We start from the raw sequence: 21,278 nt of genomic DNA on the forward strand, positions 1-21,278 counted from the left end.
CATCTTCCTTTTGAATTGTCTACCCAACACCCTTCCTCATCCAACCTTGCCAAACCCTCAGCCCAGTGTTTAAGTTCGTCTAGAGTGGCATCAGCTTGAATATTCTTTATCGAGTCAATCCCTTCATTTACTGTACAGGTATATGTGGCTTCCTTTGTAACATACATTTCTGAATATAAATCAGCAGCAGTCTGTTTAGCTATCCTGTCAGCAAGAGCGTTCCCTTTCCCTACATCATCTATTACTTTCCGATGTGCGGCGTACTTCATAATTGCTAGTTGAGCAGGAAGCAGAAGTGTTGAGAGTAACTGAACTATCAAGGTGCCATGTTGGATTTTTGTTCCATGTGAGGTCAAGAAACCTCGCTCTGCCCATAATCTCCCAAAGTTGTGGACCACCCCAAAGGCATACTGGCTATCAGTATATATATTTACTCTAAGCCCTTCGGAAAGTTCACAAGCTTGAGTCAGTGCGATAATCTCTGCGGCCTGCGCAGAGTTATGCGAAATTCTCTTTGTTTCCATGATCATGCTTAGTGTAGTGATGGCATAAGCAGCAGTGGATGTACCATCCGGAAGTTTGAAGCAGGTGCCATCGCATAACAGCTCCCCTTGTGGATCATGCAGTGGTGTATCTTTCAAATCAATCATGCCTTTAGTTTCTTGCTCTGTAATATAAAGGCAGCCATGTGACATTTTGTCATTACAAGCAATATCTTGCGGAAGGGGTAATAATTCAGCCGGATTCAATACGCAACACCTCTGAATTTGGATATGCGGTGCAAATAGGATCAGTTCATATCTTGTTAATCGTGCGGAAGTAAGGTGTTGCGTTTGCGTTCTATTTAATAGAACGTCTACATAGTGAGGTACCATCACGGTCAAAGTATGGCCTAAAACCATGCCCTCACTTTGTTTTACAGATGCAGCAGCAGCAGCGACAGCTCTCAAACATTTCGGCAAAGCGCATGCAACGGGATCAAGTGTGGAGGAAAAATAACCGCGCAGTCTATTCTTCCCATGATGTTTCCTGCGTTAACACAGCCAAAGCACACCCATCACGCTCATGCAAATACAACTCGAAGGCCTTATCATAATTAGGTGTGCCCAAAACCGGTGCTGAACACAGTGCAGTCTTGAGCAGATGAAAAGCTTTCTGGTGTTCCAAGTTCCACGGTAGGGGCAAAGAAATGCCCTTCTTTGTCAATGCCAACATTGGTTTGACCACTAGTGAGAAGTTAGGGATCCACTGTCTACAGTAAGAAGCCATTCCTATCAAGGCTCTGACTTCCTTCTGTGTATTTGGGACTGAGATGCCAGAAATGCTCTTAATTCGTTCAGGTGTCAATCTTCTTCCCTCCTTTGACAGGAGATAGCCTGAATAGGCGACCTCCTGTCGACAACACTGAAACTTTTTCAATGAAGCTTTATGCCCATTCTTTGCTAGATGAATAAGCAATAAAACAGTGCCTTCCTTGCAAGCACATTCTGAGTCTGCAGCTAAGAGAAGGTCATCGACATACTGTAGCAATGTACAAGTAGAAGGCAACTCAAGTGTATCGAGCTGCTCTTTCAAAGCCCTACTATATTTTCACAAAAATCAAGACGAATGATGAAAGTGAAAGCACGCCTAGTGATGAATGATACCATCCAAAAGAAAGCTCCTATTAACATTCAAGCGAGTTCCACTGCTCAACAAGCAGAAACAATAACTCAAACCAGCGCGATACCAAATGGGCATCGAGTACCAACAGCAGCTACTATGATTCCTGCTTCAAAACAATATACCAAATCCTCAGGTGACACTCTGATAGCTACTTCTACGACTCAGACGCGATTAGCTCATCCATCCTCACACTCACCTTTGAACGCATTGATCGCCTTATCTGAAGAAGCTGAAGAGACCAGAGTGAATACCGCTCCTACCTCTAAAAATCAGCCGTCACAACTTGTCACAGCTGCTTCCTCATCATCATCACTTACAAAATCATCTCTCAGTGTGAGCTCTGATCGAAACTACATTTCTGAACGAGCTGAGGAAATTAAAGCAGCTGTAGACGAGTACTTACAGCATCGCTTACAATGTTCTAATATCAATCACCCTGAACAAACGGCAAACTGGGAATCGCATTCACAAATACAGGATGAAAATTATCCTATAGAAAAAAACTGGCCACATGTAGTCCATTCGAATTCCCAATCAACAGGACAACGAACTACCTTAGCTAATGAAGTGCAAAATAAGAAGACAATCCATTTTGCAATTCCTGAACAACCAATAAAAAAGATTCAGACAGTACCTCTAAAAAAAGAAATCAAGAAGAATAAATTTCATGATTTCCATACTCTTATCCTGAAATGTCGTAACGCCCCACATGCACAATATGACTTGTCTAGAACAAGTGTTCTCAACATATTCAGCGAATTACCAGCCCTGGAAGATATCTCATCATCTGACATTGATCAAGTGGAGTTTCTGTGCGATAGTAACCTCTCAATTGTCCGCCTTTGGATTAGATCTGGTCTAGTGCTGAACACCCTATGGCGAACAAAAATGGCCCTATTTGATATGGGATTCCTATTGGCTCTAGACCCTGAAAGAAGCCCCAATGAACAACAAGAGAAAAAATCAAACCAAAAACAATATACACAGACCAACCAACGACAAGAAGCATGTACATGCGCCTTTTGCAACTTATCAGCCAAAACATAACCATTATTGAGCTCGTCTAAACAAAATGTTACTTTGATTTCATGGAACTCCAGAGGTTATCGACATTTGCTGAACCAAGAACAGAACTGTATAAACAACTTTGAAATAGTAGCACTTCAAGAAACATGGATCACACAAACCCCAATATGGGACGAGCATACTGTGGTACTTCTCCCAGCAATTACCTCTACAAAAGCTCGACCCATGGCAGGCTTATTGGTGGCTGTTAGAACTATATCAGGCCTCAAACTCCATGCATGGGCTTCCCCAAATAACTTCATGCAATTAGTCAAAATTTCGAGAGGCTCTGTACACATTGCATTAATTAACTTGTATCGCAATCCTGCAGCAATTCCTGACAAAACTTTTTATAAAGATCTATCCAATCTCTTGGAAATAATTTCGAAAACCTCGGATATTTCGACTACCATACTTGCTGGTGATTTCAATTTACATGACATGTCTACATCTAAAAAAAACCTGTCACCAGATATCATTACAGCTCAAAATTTTATGAGGGAGTGGAATCTATTTATTGCGAATGGCTCTCTTCCAGGTGATATACCATCTCGACCCACGTGGCACAGAGGCAAATCTACAAGTACCATTGACTATCTATTTCTTTCTGAAGATTTATTCACGAAGGCTCAAAAATTTGAAATCATTCAACAATCAACAAGTGATCACAATATGCTCCTGCTGACTTGGCCATGGACGGAATCCCAAGAAGATCCACAACATCGAATGATGCCAAACTTACAAATTAATAATGCTAAAACAAGATTTAAATGGACCCAAGCCAAACTAACAGCAATGGAAAGAGAATTACAAGCGCAGATAAACTCCCCTACGTTTCAATCTTACCCAACAGTCCTGAACATGTTCAATGAGGCGCGTCATATGCATCTCATTTCTTCGAACAAAAAAAACAAGCATGTCTATGATCACCAATTACAGAAGGTGAAATCTGTGTATAGAAAAGATCTAAGACTGACGCGATCTCTACCTATAGATCAACAACAACGAGCGAAAAGAAGCTTAAAATGCAAATATAAAAATTGGATACGTGGTCACAAAGCCTTTATGTTTCAAAAAGATAGTGAAAATTTTATGAATCTAACTCGAACCAAAAACACAGCTCAAATATGGTCCCTTTTGAATGACACAGTTGTCCACAGACAAGTCGACACACAACTAAACGGTGTGGCAGAGAGGGAATGGATAAAACATTTCTCCGAATTATATCACGATGAAAACTTTGAACATTATCAATATGTAACACCAAATAATGCACCTTGGAATCTCGATATTTCCATAGAAATTATCGAAGACTTCATAACTAAGGCCTCTTCATCTCGAGCTGCGGGACCCGATGGTCTGACAAACCAAATGATGAAAGAATACCCACATGTGTGGGCTAGAATCTTAAACAAAATATTCCAACAGATTCTAAACAAAGAAACTATACCTGCATCATGGCGCACGTCATTAATAGTCCCAATTTTCAAAAATGGAAATCGTGAGGGCCCTTCTAACTACCGCCCCATCGCCCTTCTGGACACCCCGAGCAAAATCTTTTGTCGATTTGTTTTGCGAGATTTCAATCAATGGACTTTGGAGACCCAACATCGAGACCCAAATCAAACGGGCTTTGTATCAGGCATGGGAACAGCTGTCAACCTAATTACATTACATGCCCTAAAAAAACAAGCACATTACACCAAGACGCCTATATATTTTGCATTTATCGATTTACAGGCAGCGTTCGACTCTATCTCTCGAGGCAAACTCATTGACAAGCTCATTGATGAAAAATGCCCTTCCACCCTAATTGATATTATTCATGCGTTACATTTTGAAACATCAATACGTATTAGACTGTCAATAATGGGTTTACTGTCTGCTTCCATTAGAACATCTAAAGGGTTAAAACAAGGCTGTCTATTAGCATCCGCCTTGTTTAATTTCTACATTCAAAATATAAAAAAGTTTTTCAGAGAAATATCATCAGATTCTCCTAAGCTAAACAATGTGATTACACAAGCCCTTTGGTATGCGGACGATCTCGTCCTTATATCAAAAACGCCTAGTGGCCTACAAAAACTCTTGACAGCTTTGTCTCGATATTTTGACTTAAATGAACTCATCATAAACTTAAAAAAATCACAAGTAGTACAATACATTCCAAAAATCTCTTTGAGTAATAGAATGAACTGGCAAATCAAAGATGTTAAACTTGATATTGTTAATAACTACACGTACCTAGGATTGGCTTTTGATGATGTCCCTAACATTGACACTCAAAAACTTATCGTTATAAATAAGGTGATCCCAGCCATATCGCAAACCAAAATAATTCTGTTTAAATTTGGCAAATTCTCAATAGCCCCGGCAATTCAGTATTGGCGACAAAAAGTCACGCCTACACTTCTCTACGGACTTGAAACCAGAACATTTATTGAAAATTCATTCTTTGAAAAAATTGAAGCTAAGTATTGGCGACACTCACTAAGAGTCCCGATATGCACACCCGGATCCTGGTTGCGATATGAGCTCGGACTCACCATTTTACATGCCAGATATCACTGGCAATTATGTGCGCTTTTCAGAAAATGTATTGTTTATGATAAGACTAACACCTTGTTGACAACTATAGCAGATTATATGTTCCATTCTAAACATCGATTTGCTCAAGAATGGACGAAGAACGTAATTTTAATATTGGCTAAGGCGGAAACTACTCTTGAAATGTTGATTAACAATCCGAATCATGTCAAAAAAAAGATCTTTATACAAGATTGGATAACTACTCGAGCCAACTGTCTCTCATATAAACATTTCAATGCGCAAGCATTTTTGGACAAAAAAATGGGAATAACTGTGACCTACTTGCTTAAAGCTCCAAACCCTAAAATACGATCAGCGATCCTGCGTCTGCGCCTGAATTTGTGGCCTACACGAGACATTCAAGCGCAGCGAAAACAGTTAAATCTGGAAAGGAACTACTGTCGATTTTGCTTTAATACTTCTATTCGAGAGACCCTCGAGCATCTTGTCATGAAATGCACTGCGCTATGTAGATTGAGAGAGATACACTATGCTAATCATTTGCTTTATATGTCTTATGTATTACCAGAACATAGATGGTTAACAATACTCACAACTGAAAATATGAGCCTATACATAGCGACAATCAACTTTTTGAATGCTTTGAAATTAGAAGATGGACCTATCCACACTGCAATATAACATGAAGAAACTAAGTCTCCTATGAGGACTTATGAACTAGTGTGAGGTTTACTATGTTATACTATGTTAGGTCATGTGACGATTTACATACATTTGCTGTGTTTTCATGTTTTAATGTTTTAAATTGGTTAAGTATAAGTATAAGTCTAAAGATAAGTATTACATGTGTGTGTAATTTTGTGATTTTGTGTTTCGACACATCACACATCTTACGAATGATTAATTATTTGGACAACTGGTGAAAATGAATCAAGTATTTGTTAACCTTTTTTAACAAACTGTTCAAAAAATTTTTATTCTTGTTCTTTTGTAAAAATTTGAAAAGTTGAGTAATCAGCTAAACCAATAAAAAAAAAAAAAAAAAATGCTCGGACTCTCCGTGTACCCTTGTGGTGCACGGGTGAATTTAAATGAGCGTTCCCCTAGGGTGAACGCGAACAAATATCTACTATCCACGTGTATGAGAATGATAAAGAAGGCATTCTTAAGATCCACCACAATGAAATGAGTAGCAGAATCTGGAATCATTGTTAGTATCGTCGTTAAATCAGGCACAATTGGAAATTGTGGAGCAACAATCTTATTGATAGCGCGCAAATCGATAATGAAACGGAACAGAATCACATTATCCCCTTTCTTATACACCGGTAAAATCGGGCTATTGCACAAACTTCCCGCAATTTCTTTGATTACTCCACAATGTAAAAAATCAGAAACTATACACTTCAAAGCTTCCTCACCCTCAACTGAAATCTTATATTGTGGAATTCGTGGCAACTTAACTCCTGGTTTCAAAACAAATTTTAACAGGATCAAAAACTGTGAGACAGAAGATTGCTGAGGTGAAATCGTCAAACGCACTCCATCCGAAGAACAATGAATTAGTGCATTTAATTCCTTCAACAGATTCAACCCCAACAAATTCTCTCCAGAGTTCGTTGTTAGAAGAAACGAACAATGATCCGTGAACGGCCCCAGTGAAATCGGTACCGGCAGAGAAACCGGACTAACCATTGGCGTACCAGAAAACCCTATTCTGCCCTGACAGTGGAATGGCTGGAACCCATGAATGATCAATGGAACACTTTTGTGCTCCTGTGTCTATCAAAAATAGATGCTTCCTATTCCCCACCACCATCTCAACGTAGGGACCTTTCGGATTAACGGGAATAGGCGTCGGTTAAAGACCCTGCTTCGGGCTGTCCTAACGAAACAATATATCATCGAAGACAAGATCTTCAGAAAGATAGGCAGTTGAAGGATTATCAAAAATATTTCTGCTATCTACACTAGGTTTCTGATTATCTTGCGAAAAGGACTGAGAATTTTGAGCGAACTGGCTTCTGCCAGGACCCCCTACCCCAGGGCGGCCTCTGGATCGTCTACCCATGACACCATATATGTTATTCGACCTTTGCTGGAGGATCGGGAATTGTGCTCGCCCATGACCCTCTTGTCTGCAATAAGCACATTGGTTCACTTGTACAGGACCCAACGGCGCATTACTTTGTGGAACAAATCTCCCCTTTTCTTTTCGATCCTTTCTTTTTCATTATTGACTCTATTCTCGTGATACTGAGCCATATGCAATACTTCAGACTGTGATTTAGCTTGCCAAGCACTCTCAGAAGTCATAATTTGTGACTGGATATCAGGCAACAATCCACGCACACATGTATCCACAAACCATCTTTTCCCTGACTCGGTGCTTAAATCCTGTCCGCTAAAATCTGAGAATACTTGTTTGAACCGATTAAAGAATTCGGTATCACCTTCAGATTTTCCTTGGGTACAAGCAGTGAGTTTGTCCCGAACAATCCTTCTCTCAGGAATTAAAGTCTTTAATTTCATTATTATTCTATCTGGCAAAGTCAGTATCACTTGCGGTGGTCTTTCACCAGCTGTCCTTTCTTCATCTAACCTAACCAAGTTAACCCACGTGTCACCTAACCCTGCTGGATCATCTACAGTCCTAATATGTTTCCATAAATCAGCAGGTAAGAGCACAGGAAACAACAAATCTATATCACCCAGAGTGAACACCGACGAATGCAAGACAGATTCTACTTTTTTGTAAAACCCAGTTGGATTTTTCCTTATCTCTGGAATCGACTGTCTAATAGTATCCACTTCCTGTCTTGAGAACGGGACGTAAACAAACTGCTATTCATAGTGAGCTTCAATATCAATGGCTGCTGCACCCGTTGCAGCATTAGCCGGAATCTCAACTTTGGGAACAAATGTCGGAGGAACCTCTCTCATAGGCAAATGAGAAGTAGGAAACTCAGAACGTTTACTAAGCAACAGACCCAAATCAAGCGCTAAAGTGGTGCAAGCAGTATCAGACGCAAATGCTCTCTTACAAATATTCAATAATTCTGCGGGACAACACATCTTTTTCTTTATACATTCATCCTGCAGGTATTCTACCATTACCTGTAACACTTTCCTCTGCATTTCTGGAGTATACTGACTATACGTATCATATACTTCTATAGCAGATATCGACATATCTGAAATCCATTTAAGCGCATCCCTTGTGCAAAGTCGTGTTTCTTCACTCATTGACTTACAAGGAGTAAGGAACTGTTTCTGTACGTAAAAAGTGTCCAAACTATCATCATCCCCTTCATCATTCTGTAATCGATCTAACTCCCTTCTAAACTCAAAAACCATCTCGACATGGTCATGTACTTTCTCGGCAGTATCCCTATATAAGCTAAAACATTCAAATCCCTCAAACCTTGTGGGACATCTGTGTCCGGCAAACTATTCCACATTACAGCCAAATGTATCCCCATCCCCTCAATAAAGACATTCTGGTCAGGAATACTTTCTAGATTAAGGAGTGTAGCTAAGACAGTAGATTGTTCACCTTTCTCTGTACATTGCTTAGCCCATGCATTCAAATTTCTCCTCATCTCTTTGGAAACTATGCTCCGCATTACAACCTTTGATTCAGCACTCGCCCCTTTATCAGCTACATGCGGAGCAGAACCACTTGGGAAAGAGAGAGTAGACAAATCCTGTACAACAGGTAGTGGAGATACTACCAATGGCACCAAAGACGGATCTATTGGAACAGTAACAGTCAGTAAAGGGGGAGGTACAGGCGGAGGAACAACAACAGGAAGCGGAGGAGCAACAGGAAGCACAGGAATTGCTACGTTAGGAGGAATGACAGCAGGAAGAGGTAAGACAACAGGAAGAGGTACATAAGGAGGTGGTGCAGTGGCACCAGGCCTACGTTCATTTATGAGTTTATCAATTAGCTCATCTGAGGCATGAAAATCTTTAGATGGATATATTTTCTGTATACCAAATTGAAAAGCTCTATCCATGTTTCTAACAGACTCTGACTGTTTTTGTTGATCATACAATAATCCCTTTTCTGAATTTGACATGTGACGACGTGCATGCAACTCTTTACTCTTAAGTTGCTGCATAGCTTCCTTTTTCCAATTTTGTATTACATCAAATGCTGCAGGTCTAGCTTTTTTCTTTAACAATATGGATTATAAATACTCTATTCGAGCAATCTCAAAACTACCATTGACTGGCCACTGAAGTTCGGGAGCATGTCTAGTTTGTCTGTCCCAAATATCATTGTATACTATACCACCAATGCTGTACTTGCAGTACATAGTACATGCCGGCAACCCCTCCTGTGGTGCCGGGCAGCCAAATTCCAAAGATTGTTCGTCTCTGCGGAATAATGCCCTGAAACAGGCAGACAATTTCCCAGGCATGTCAGATAACTGGTGTTACCTGGCGTCGATTGTGCTTGCGAGTACAATACTACAACCAAATATCAGGATAAGGACAAAGGGAGGTCTGATCGGCTTACAAAGGACAAAGGACCCTTGTGGTTGGTGATTTCAGCAAAACTGTCTGCCTCAATATATGGACCCTCATCAAGATGCCGTCTCGGACCGTGCGCTCACCGTCCAGGGATCGGATCGTGCAGTAATGTTGAGGTGTCACGTCTCAATCAAAAGGGGCCCCCTTTTTCTCACCGTCCGATCCCAGTCTGATAGCCGCATCAACTCTTCAACGAGGTGGCTTCAATCTTGAGGGTCCCTATTCGGGTGCCATCTGAAAGAACAAAGAAATATCAAGGCAGAGTACCACAAAGGAAATACACCAATCACAGGCTAAAAAGATTCACAGATCTTTTATCACTGTACAGTTCACAAAGCAAAACAGATAGCTATCTGGCTCCCAACACCTCGCAGTGTGTACCAGCCGACAAGAGAGGTGAGAGAAAGCTGAACCTCTAAACATTTGTGCTTTTATACAATTTGCATAATATTGTCCAGCCTCTCTTCACGTTAATAATTTGTGGTCTAGAGTTCTTGCCTAGTTCACATACAGATTACACAATATTATGCAAAGGATTACATAGGTTTGTGTTTCCATGAAGACACAATAGCAATGTATGTTCTCGAATCCAGCGGTAAGCCTTGTTCAAAGTTTCTTCTCAATGTAGTTCAGCTAAAGCATACGCGCGAGGTTTGTTCTTCATTGTCCCAATGTTTATACAAGGATGAGGTTTGTGAGCGCAGACAACACTTAAATGACAGTTCATATGAAGCACAAGGTCTCTTTGCTCAATCTAAACAGTCGGCTCTCGGACAACCTAAACATTAACAGAACTCAAAGGTCGGAGGCTTGACTGCAAGTCGAAAACATAGTCCACCATTTTCTTTTTAACATCTCTTTATTGAATTTTTAACAAGAGAACAACAACCCCTCTCCCCCTCAGGGCGGTTTTCTCCCACCGTTACCAGGCTACTCCTGCTTAGTCCAGCTCATAGAAGTCATTGCAGGTCCAACAACTTAAGGCGTTGGGGGCACCAAATCACCCTATAATCATTTTTTAAGAAGGCCAGCGTCTCTCCCCAGTACCCTGCAAACTTCAACAATTCCCCTTTCGTGGCATAAATTGCCCATTCCAAAGCCACTGTGTCCCACACTCTCCGCAGCCAGTCATGAAAGGAAGGTATATTGGCGCCCCTCCATCTTTGAGCGATTAAAGTCATAGCCGCCAGCGTTAGGATCATCCTTGCTTGTTCTCTACCACGAGGTTCACCCACTGCTCCACCCTCTTGTATGCCCAGAAGTACCTGTTCCGGGGGCCTACCCCCATTCCCCAAATGCCTGGTCTTGTGCCCGCAGCACTTCTTCCCAAAACGAAACAATTTTTGGATACCTCCACTGCATGTGCTCAGCTGACCCCTCAAGCCCACACCCTCTCCAACCAACTCCTGAAACCTCAGGGTACATCCTGTGCAGCGATGCTGGTGTATAGTGCCATCCGTATATTATTTTGTACCAGGCTTCCTGTATCTGTGTGGCCCTAGCCAGCTTGGGGCTTTTCCTCCATAAAGTAGACCACTCCTCCTTCTCCAGAACCCTCCCCATCACCCACTCCCACCTCTTCACAAAGGGCCAGCACTTGCGAGGGGTGGACTCCTTGAGGATCCAATAAAGGTTGGAGATTAGGCCCTTAGCACCATCATTTGTCAGTAGAAACTTTTCAAAAAGGGTGGTCTCCCTTGTAGCCGCTCGCTTGTTTGGTGGATGTAATAGCCAGTGGCGTAATTGGGCATACCTTAACCTCTCCCCTTCCCCGATGCCAAAGGCTTCTTTATACTCCTTAAACGTAAGAATCTCACCCTTCTGGAACATATCCCAAAATCTCCTGCAGCCGCCCTCCTCCCATTTCCTAAATGCGCCCTTTTCGGTGCCGGGGGTGAATTCTGCATTATTAAATATCTTTGTGAAGGGGGAAGGGAGGGACGTAATGCCCCCCTTCTTAACCAGTTTATCCCAATTATCCGCCATTAACCCCGTGATGGAGCTTTTATACATATGTTTAGGCCTATGTTCTTTCTTCAACCATAATACCTCTCCCAGGTTGGATTTGGTCACTGCCCTGTCCATGCTGACCCATAACTGTCCGTCATTCTCCCACAACCACTCCCTAATGACCCGCAACTGGGTTGCCTCGTAGTACTGCCTAAAGTTCGGAAGGGCTAACACCCCTCTCTCCTAGAGGCCTCTAATAGACGTCTATCCAGTCTGGCCCGCTTTCCTTCCCAAATGAACTTCTTTGTCATGGATTGAAGCTCTCTAAAGAACTGCTCCGGAACTGCCTGTGGTATAGCTTGAAAAAAGTAAAGCAAACGCGGCAGCGTGACCATTTTTATTGCTGCTATATGACCCAGCCACAATAAGCAAAGAGACTGCCATTTCCAAAGGTCTCTTCTGATCCCTGCTAAAAGGGGAAGATAGTTTGCCGCGTAGCACCCCTTAAGCGTAGTTGTAATCCGAAACCCCAAGTATATAATTCCCCCTGGGGAGTATGCAAATGGAGTTTCATTTAGGAGCCTACGACTGACCTCTATGTTGATGCGGAGACCGGAGACCACCCCGAACTCTTCAAGAACTTCCTTAATGGCGCCTAGCGATTCTATGGGATTAATCACAGAGAGCAGCATATCGTCGGCAAAGGCTGTCACTTTATGTTCCCCACCCCCAAATGGAATGCCCTGCACCTTGTCCGCATCCCTTATTGCTTGCAGAAGTGGTTCTAAGTAGAAAGCATAAAGCAATGGCGAAAGGGGACAACCCTGTTTTGTGTCCCTGAATAGTCTAAAGGAGCGCAAGAGAGATCCATTCTCCATAATCTGAATTTTAGGCTCTTGGTAGTTCGCCTTCACCATTTTTAGGAAGTTATCCCCCAGCCCCATCCCCTCCATAACTCGAAACAAGTACGACCACTCCACCCGGTCGAAAGCCTTCTCGGCATCCAAGGAGAGCAGGACCGCGGGAGTGTTTCTTTTCTACGTTTTCTCAACTAGATGGGCAACTCGCCTAATATTGTGCGCAGTTTGCCTCTCCCTGATGAACCCGGACTGATCTCGATGGATTAAGTCTGGGAGCAGACCCTCAAGTCTATTAGCCAATACCTTTGTGAATATTTTCGCATCGGTATTAATCAATGTGATTGGCCTATAGGACGTCCTTCCCAATGGGTCTTTGTGGGGCTTAAGAATTAGGGTAATTTTGTCTCCTCCATAGATGGGGTTACGCGCCCAGTGGTTTTGAACGTATTGAATAGGTGGGTTAGGTGCGGTATCAGGAAAGCCACGAAGGTCTTATAAAATGCTGCGGTATACCCATCAGGGCCCGGAGCTTTGCCCTGAGGAAGATTAGATAACACCCGACCAACCTCTTCCTCGGTAATCTCTTGACTTAAAAGTTCTCGGGACGTCCTACTGATTGTAGGTAAGTTAACTTTCCCAAGAAACTCCTCCTGGGATTGAGCCTTAGGGTTTTGTGATGAGTAAAGCTTCTTGTAAAAGGCAACCAGAAGCTTCTGGATACCCTCGTCGCCGGTCACATTCTCCCCCTCCTCTGACCTGAGCACACCTATCACATTTTTTGCCGCTTCCCCCCTCAGAAGACAAGCCAAAAGACTATCTGCCTTATTAGCCTTAGCATAGAATTTTTGCCGTACTGACAAGAGGGCCCCTTCTGCTTTCTTAGTCCGGAGGATACAGAGCTGCCCCTCCGCTCTTCTATACTCTCTCAGGGAAGCTCTATTCGGCGTTAGCTCTGCTTTTCATCGGGCTGTTTCCATCTCCCCCTCCAATTGCCTCTCCAACTCTCCGATTTGCCTATCCCAGTTAGCCTTGAGTGCTATGAGCTCCCCTCTAATTGTTGCTTTAAACGCATCCCACCTTATATTTTCTGCGGTATCCCCCGTCTTATTTTCCTCCATAAATTGCTTCATTTTCCCTTCCACCTCCCCCCTAATCATTGGGTCCCTCAAGAGTGCTGCCGGGTATTTCCAACTCCACATCTCCCTCCTTTTTTCCCCTAGTTCCAGATGCATGGTGACAATTTTATGATCTGCTATGCCGAGGGGGCCTACCTTTACCTACGTTACCTGTCCCAGAAGGGTTTCGGCGATTCAAATATAGTCTATCCAAGATTGGGTACCGTGAACCCCTGAGAAAAATGTAAAACCATCCTCTTTCCCCCTTAGCCTAACCCCAGCATTCTTTCTCAGAGACCCGTCGAAACTGCTCTCTCCGAACCCGTTATCCTCCTCCCTGATCTATCCCGAGCCCCGTTCCAAGCTATGTTAACATCCCCCATCAGGACCACCGGGCCCCTTGCCGTTTCTCCTAAAAGTTCAAGGAAGTGTCTCAGGAAAGCCTCCTGCCCTATATATATAACCGCTATAGTATAGATTGTGCCCGAACACCTGCCCCAAACAATAAGGTATCTAACCCCCTTGTCCTAGACGGTACCCTCTTCCCTAAATTGCACTGAATTTTTAAAGGCCAGGGCCACACCAGCTGTTTTCGTGTTCGCTGAAGCCTGAAAGATTTGATCATAACCCCTAAGCCTCAACCTCCTTATATGCCCGGGGAGTAAGTGAGTTTCCTCCAGACCCAGTGTATCTGGCCCCTCCTTTCCCGTGAACCTCTCGAGCTTTTTCCTACTGATGGGAGAGTTGAGGCCTCTCACATTATGAGTGATCCTCTTGAATCATATGGTCTGATCCCGAGCACAGAGTGTACATCCCTTCATAAATCTGCCTTGCTTAGTGTGACTCTCCTTCCGGCCAGCCCCTCCCCCACTCAACCAGGCTCCCTCCCCCTTCTCCCCCTTGTAACCTGAAATCTCTCTTTACGGTCCCTGAGAAGCCCCGCCCGCATTTCCCCTAAACTTCAACCCACCCCCTCCCCCCCTTTCAACAACTAGAATTCCCCCCGTTGTTCCCTCATGGGTCTCTTCTTCTCTTACCAACTCCATGATGTTTGCTCCTTGCGCCCCAAGCCCGTCTGATCGCTTCAGGGCCCACCTCCCATTTAAAACAGTACCTCGTCTTTAGGATGTCATCTCTTTGGCTGACGCTGCCCTCCCGTCATTCATATCTCCACCATCCTCGCTTCCGAGGAGGCCCTCTCAGGGCCGGCCTCCTCCTCCTTTTCTCTCCTGCAGTAGACCATTCCCAAGCTCTGGGCCTCTGGCGGTGGTCAGCCCCCGTTGGGATCTCCGATCTCACCTCCGGCTCACCCTGGTCTAGATCACATGTAACAGGCTCGCCCCCTCTTGTGGTGAGGTTATCCTCTTTTGTACACCTTGCCATTCAAAGAGAAGGCCGAAGGGGAAAGTCCATTTATACTTGATTCCCTTATTCCTGAGGAACGACAGGATAGGGGCCATCTGTCGCCTCTTCATCAAAGTGCTGCCAGTCAAATCTTGATACAGTTCTATTCTGTGGCCCCCATGGTTTAGGGGTTCTTTCTGCCTGGCTACTCTCAAGACTGCCTCCTTCTGAGCATATCAGGCAATTGCAGCAAGGACGTTCCTTGATCTAGTGGACACTCCCTTACTGATCTGGCCCACCCTGTGGACTCCCCTAACAGCCCTGTGAAGATATTTTGTAATGTGTCTTTCAGGTCCTTGTCTTGGATCGTTTCTGGCAGCCATTTCAGCCATACGTTGACTCTGCTGGACCTGTTCTCCAGGTCCTCCATCATCAATTCCAGATTCCTTCTACTATGTCCAGCCGCTCGATTGCCTCATTGTTCTCCGTGACTTCCTTGCCCACTTCCTGCAGGCCCTTTTCGAGAATGTCCGTCCTCTCACCTAACTGGCCCACCTCCTGCTTCATCTCAGCCATAGCTTGGCTAATGTCTGACCTAAGTAATTGGATTTGATCCTGGAAAGTCTTAGCCAGGTTGTTCTGCAGGGTTAACATTTCCTCATGGAGGTCCTGTCGCGACATTGGAGCCAGCAGGACATCCTCAGCCAAAGAGCCTCAGCTCCGACTTCTCTTGGGGCCAATAGCCCGTTCAGGACTCTCCTCTCTGTGCTGCCACAGTGTCGGCAGGGTACCCGTGGTCTCCACTTGCGAGAAGCCCCCCTTGGTTTGTCTCCCTTTATTTTTGGAGGCCATTCTTACTTGAGAGGTGTTGATCTGGAGAGTCCCACCACTTGTAAAGGCCCAATGCCAGAGGATTTTGCTGTGTCCCCCCGTCGATAGGGATCACTTCCTACTATCTGTGATCAGTGCGACACCGTCGCTCCGTGCAGTTCCTATGCCTCCTCACAGTCCCATCAGAATCTTCACAGGGGGTGCCCCCCTCTCTGACGCCCTCTCCTGTTGTGCCCCAGCACCAAGCCTTGCTCCCTGCCTATCTCTCCACCACTCTACTGCTGTGGTCGTCTTCCCTTAGCCCCTTCCCCTCCAGAGGGACAGGGCTACAATATGAGTGCCTCACTTTCAGGCGGCACACCAAGGGGGTGTCCAGTATTTCCACCTTCACTCTTCTGCCAAATCTCGCCACCGCCGATGGCGCTCCGCCACTCTCTCTTCCAGTGCCGGGATGACGGTGTTGTGACTGCAGGCCAAACAGGGTCGGTGGGGGTCTGCACCCCTGGCTCCCTTTATCTCCACTCCAGAGGAAGCAATTTCGAGTGGCCAAGGGCCTTAAGCCTCCCTTGTACTGCCTCTCCCCGTGCCTACCTTGCTGCGCCGAGGTATCTGCAGTTGCAGCCTGCCCGCTGCTCCAGCTCCTCAGTCCGTGGCTGCGCCCGATCCCTTATGGCAGCCGCTCAAGCCCTCCTCCATCTAGCTTCAAGCTGAAGGTTTGCGGGCCTCCACGCTGCCCGGCAATTCTGGGGGGGACCCACCAGACCGCCCGCACCAACCTCCCAGAACAGCACGGGTCACTCCATCCACTTGCCGTGCCGAGCTGCTCGGATCGCCCTCAGCCTCTGCCAAAACCACGGTGCTCCCGCCTGGTACCTTCCACTGGAGCCGCTAATCTGACCTCAAGGCTGCAGCTCCTTCAGGCTGTCCTTGTCCGCCGGGCGAGGGCTGTCTCCTCTGCTGGTTGATACCTTCCGGGCTGGCTCCACCAGGAAGGAAGGCACCCGCAATGGGTTCCCGCTCCTCCCGCCCACACGGCCTCCCGCCTCCACTGCACTCTGTTCGGAGGGTGCGATGTCCCTCCCGGTTGTCGGACACAGACTCTTTCACCTCTGGGGAGTCCTTGAGTCTCCTCTCCGTGTCAGCGAGCTAAACGGGGTGGTGGGGCCGTTACACACTGCTGATGGGCTCCGGAGCACCGTCGACACGTCTATCTCGTGTCGGGGGCCATCTTGAAGTCCTTCTAGTCCACCATTTTAGAACGTAGAACACATGAGTGGAAATCAAAATGGCGGATGAATCTTAAAATGGCGGCGAAGTTAACACAAAAAATCGTAACTTTGCAACACGGTTTTCCGTTTAGCGCGAATAGGCTTAGGCCAATATAAATACTAAGGAGGCACTATATAATTACCGTTTAACAAACTGTGGTGTGACTGTCCTGAACTAATACTGGCGAAGGTATAAACTGCTTTCCCGCAACTCTGCGAGTGCGCAAGATGGACACCATCGACATCCCCATGAAGGCTGGGAGCCTGCAAACCTGGACTTGCTTAAAATGGCCCAGTCAATGGGCAATGTAAAGTTGTGAACATCCGTACATGTGGAGTGCTTTATGTGGTGCCAGAACCTCTAATCGGTGCCGTTCAGTGGCCTTAGACTTCACTCACCCAGGTTAATAAAGGATCTTTTGATAATGTTGTGAAACCTCCAACATGCCACCAACCCTGAATATGGGTATATGCTAAATGTGATTGTATGTGTAACTGTCCCAAGTTTTGAGGTTTGCAATGTGTTTAGATATTCAGTGAAGTCTGTTATTTGTTTCTTTCCTATGGAAAAGGAGGAGTGTAATGTGTCACCCCTCCTGGGAGCATGGTATCTCCAAGGAGCTTGTGGCAGAAGCCACGTGACTATACTCAATAAAAGGAATGGGCGGTCTCCCGCTCATTTAGTCCTCAGAGTAATCAACCATGGTGTGCCCTGTCGTTATTCTGCAGCACCATGCTGGTGCTGCGTAGTTGGCTGAGGGCCTGCCCTGCCAGGCCCTCCAACGTGACAGTGCCCCTGCCGGGCAACAAAGTCACACATGGCTGTCTGCCATGTCTGTAGAGCCGATGTTGGGCAACTCTACTTGTGGAGAGCTGGTGCCCCTGTTGGGCAATGCCAGCGTCGACTGCTGATGCAGGCCTGGGTTCCCCCCAGGCCAGGACATAACAGTAGGAACTGTAGTTTTGAAAGTCTCTAGGGCCAACAACAAACTCTTTTCATGTCCGAATGCTTCCCGTTCCTTGGGTGTTGGTGCCAAGTAAGGAATATCCAGGCAGCACTTACCTCTTATGGGACCTCTGTGTGTGAGTCCCAGTGCCGGCATGAACGTTGCTTGTCGGGCATGATGGATGTGTGTGAGATGCAGAGGACTCACTTCTGGAGTGAGGGTTATTTTTCCTTTCTTTCTTCTTTCTGTCCTTCTCCTGCAAGTGAGCACAATCCAATTCGACTTCAGCGGTGGGTCTGTTAGTGGGTTTAGAGGAGGCAAAAAACAACCTTACCACCCACTCCCAAATGGCCTTCGATCTCCTTGTTTCAAAGGATCCGCACTTTTCAGTGTTGTTATCTTCGTCAAGGCAAAAAAAAACATCACACTGTGTATACATCGCTGGCTTTTAAACAAGGCCCACAGTTTTGGCTTTTGTGTAGGCATGGGAAAGACATTTGCTAGGCACTGTGTCATAATCTATGATGGGGCCTGATTATGGTTATGAGTGTTATGATGGTCTGGGCTATGAGTGTTATGATGGTCTGGTGATGCCACTGACATTCTAGGCGGAGTGTTGGTGTGGTGATGTCACTGAGATTCTAGGAGGAGTGTTGATGGATGTTTGGAGTGCTGGGTTCTACTGGTGTCAGTTGGACCTAATGTGCTGGGTTGGATGGATGTCCCAGTGCTTTCTCTACTTGTGAACAAGAGAAATAAACCTACATGTAAACTACTTACCTTCTGGTGTTCCTGATTGGGGAAGGAAGCTTACCTCACTGGCGACAAGGACGGTCCTCCTGCGAAGGGGCAGTAAGTGAGAAGTGCTGCCTTCCAGTGAGGCATCCATTCAGTATTTGGTAGCTGCAGGCCGGGCGGTGCAGCGAAGGTCCAGATCAGGGTCCAGATCAGTGATCCTGAGAGTCCAGTTTTTGGCGGCCAGAGGTGGTGGCTGTAAATATCCTGTGAGGTGGCGCAGGAACAGAGGAGGTCCGTGGTCAGGGTCCACGTCGGGGGCCCTGAGGAATTTCAGTTTCAGCACATTATAGTTGAAACTGATATTGGAGGTCCGGTTCGGGGCATCTGGAGTCGGTGGAAGTTCGGATCGGAGCTGTTCCATGAAAGAGGCATATAGCGAGGTGCTGGCTGCAGTTCTGTGCGCGTCGGTCTGGACATCAATGGAAGCAGCTGTAAAATGATGCTAGTACTTGTCTTGGCATATAATAGCAGTGCCTGGCAAAGAACACCTAATACTTGTACACAAGCCAACATTGTCGGTTCAGTAGTGGTTATAAATCGAGTGGGAAGGCAGTCCTGATTAAGACATTTTTATTACACCGGTAGCACATTTAAAGCTCAAATTAAGTCATTAATTCTCAGAAGAATGATTTGAAAAAACATTGGCAGGCACTTACAGCACAAGGATTGATGGTAAGGCTTCATAAAGCTAGTTCAAAGAGATACCAGGGGGATGGGTTTTGGGCAGTGAGGGGCAGGAAGTGGGTGGGAATGGTTATAGGTGTTAGGACATGACCACGGGCAGTCAATGGATGGGTAAATAACCACACAACACCTACAAGCTTTGTGTCCCTCCTCATATGCCATTTCTCCTACTGTATTCTAATGCAATGTTTGGGCTTATATAGCATAAACTAAAAAGGGACCACAAATGAAAGAACTGGGGATACGTCTTCCAAAAAGCCGAGCATATACGCGGCACTGATGTCACTTATGGCACCTATCGGCAACTAGGTCCTGTGTCGCGGGCAGCTTTGCAGCCGCATGGTGCCGTATTCTGTCGGATTGAAAAACATTCCTGGAACAGACACCCTCAGCGTGGATTTCAAAGGTGAGGATTCAAAGAGACAAATGTATCCATCAGAAACACGACTTTTAGAGAGAGGAAAGAACGAGAGGAGCGGGGTGGCCAACCCTCTCTATTTATTGCTACATTTCAGAACTTTGCGTCTCTCAGAGACCCCACAGCACTACTAACTGTGCTGTGTCTCTTCTACTTCAGTTCACTTTAGTTTGCCTACTTCAGAGGGATGGAAGTCTGTGCTGAACGGGCCTGAACCAGCCAATTGAAACTTCAAGAGGCAGGAGACTGCATGCATATGCAGCTTTCAGAGGGAGGCAGAGGGTTGTTCTTTGCTATACTCTATGCCCACACAGTGAATTATACCTCATGTGAGAATTACAGAACAAACAACCTCCAATTAAAATACAGCGCTTTTCAATCGTTTCCCCCAGACAGCACACAATACAATATTCGTGGATTAATAATGTATGGGGGGGTATGACGCATTTAAAAAAAGGTGCTTAGGGTATCACCATATAGATCTTTATTTTGTTAACATTTTGAAGAAAGCAAAGTGGTTCCTCAGTAATGACAACCTCAAGTGGTTTTGCTTCAAGCTCGACCTTGAACGCCACTGTCCATTTACTGTTTTGTCATTAGCTTCATGACCCGTCTGGCTTGTTTGGTCAAGGACAGAGGCAGGAGGGTCTTTAGAACAGGATCTATTACTATGTGATCACTGGTTCCAAGTATGGATTTTACTGATGTATGGAAGGGTATCAGCCTTATATAACATATCATGTTATTTATACCTCGTGTATCAGGCACATTAGGCCTCATTACGAATTTGGTGTTCATTCATGGTAAATCTGCCGAAATACCGCCAAACTCGATTACTGTTATTGCCAGTTGGTCCTGTGGATTTACCACGGGATTACAAGTGGTGGTAATTCCAAAATGTTGAAGTCCATAGGACTCCATGGAAATGTTCATTGGGAATGCACAGTAAATCCACTGATTTTTGGTGGTAAAGTGGCAGGAGCATATTCTGCTTGTTGCTGGCGGTATATCCTCCACTTCACCTTCAATGATAGAATTTGATGGTGCAGGAAAAATAGCAGTAATTCTGTTACTGCCCAAAAAAGTGTCAGTAATGGAATTACTGCCACTTTTTCCCCGCAACGCCGAAGCGGTAACGAGGCCCATTGTGTTTTCAAAACTGTAGGAAGTAGTGCACAGGTCAGTTTCGCTGATGCTGGGCTAGACCTCAGTGGGTTAAGCTTGTGCTGCAGTGGCTCCTT

Source organism: Ambystoma mexicanum, chromosome 10, assembly GCF_040938575.1.
Source record: "Ambystoma mexicanum isolate Mex_15411 chromosome 10, UKY_AmexF1_1, whole genome shotgun sequence".
Taxonomy (NCBI): Eukaryota; Metazoa; Chordata; class Amphibia; order Caudata; family Ambystomatidae; genus Ambystoma; species Ambystoma mexicanum.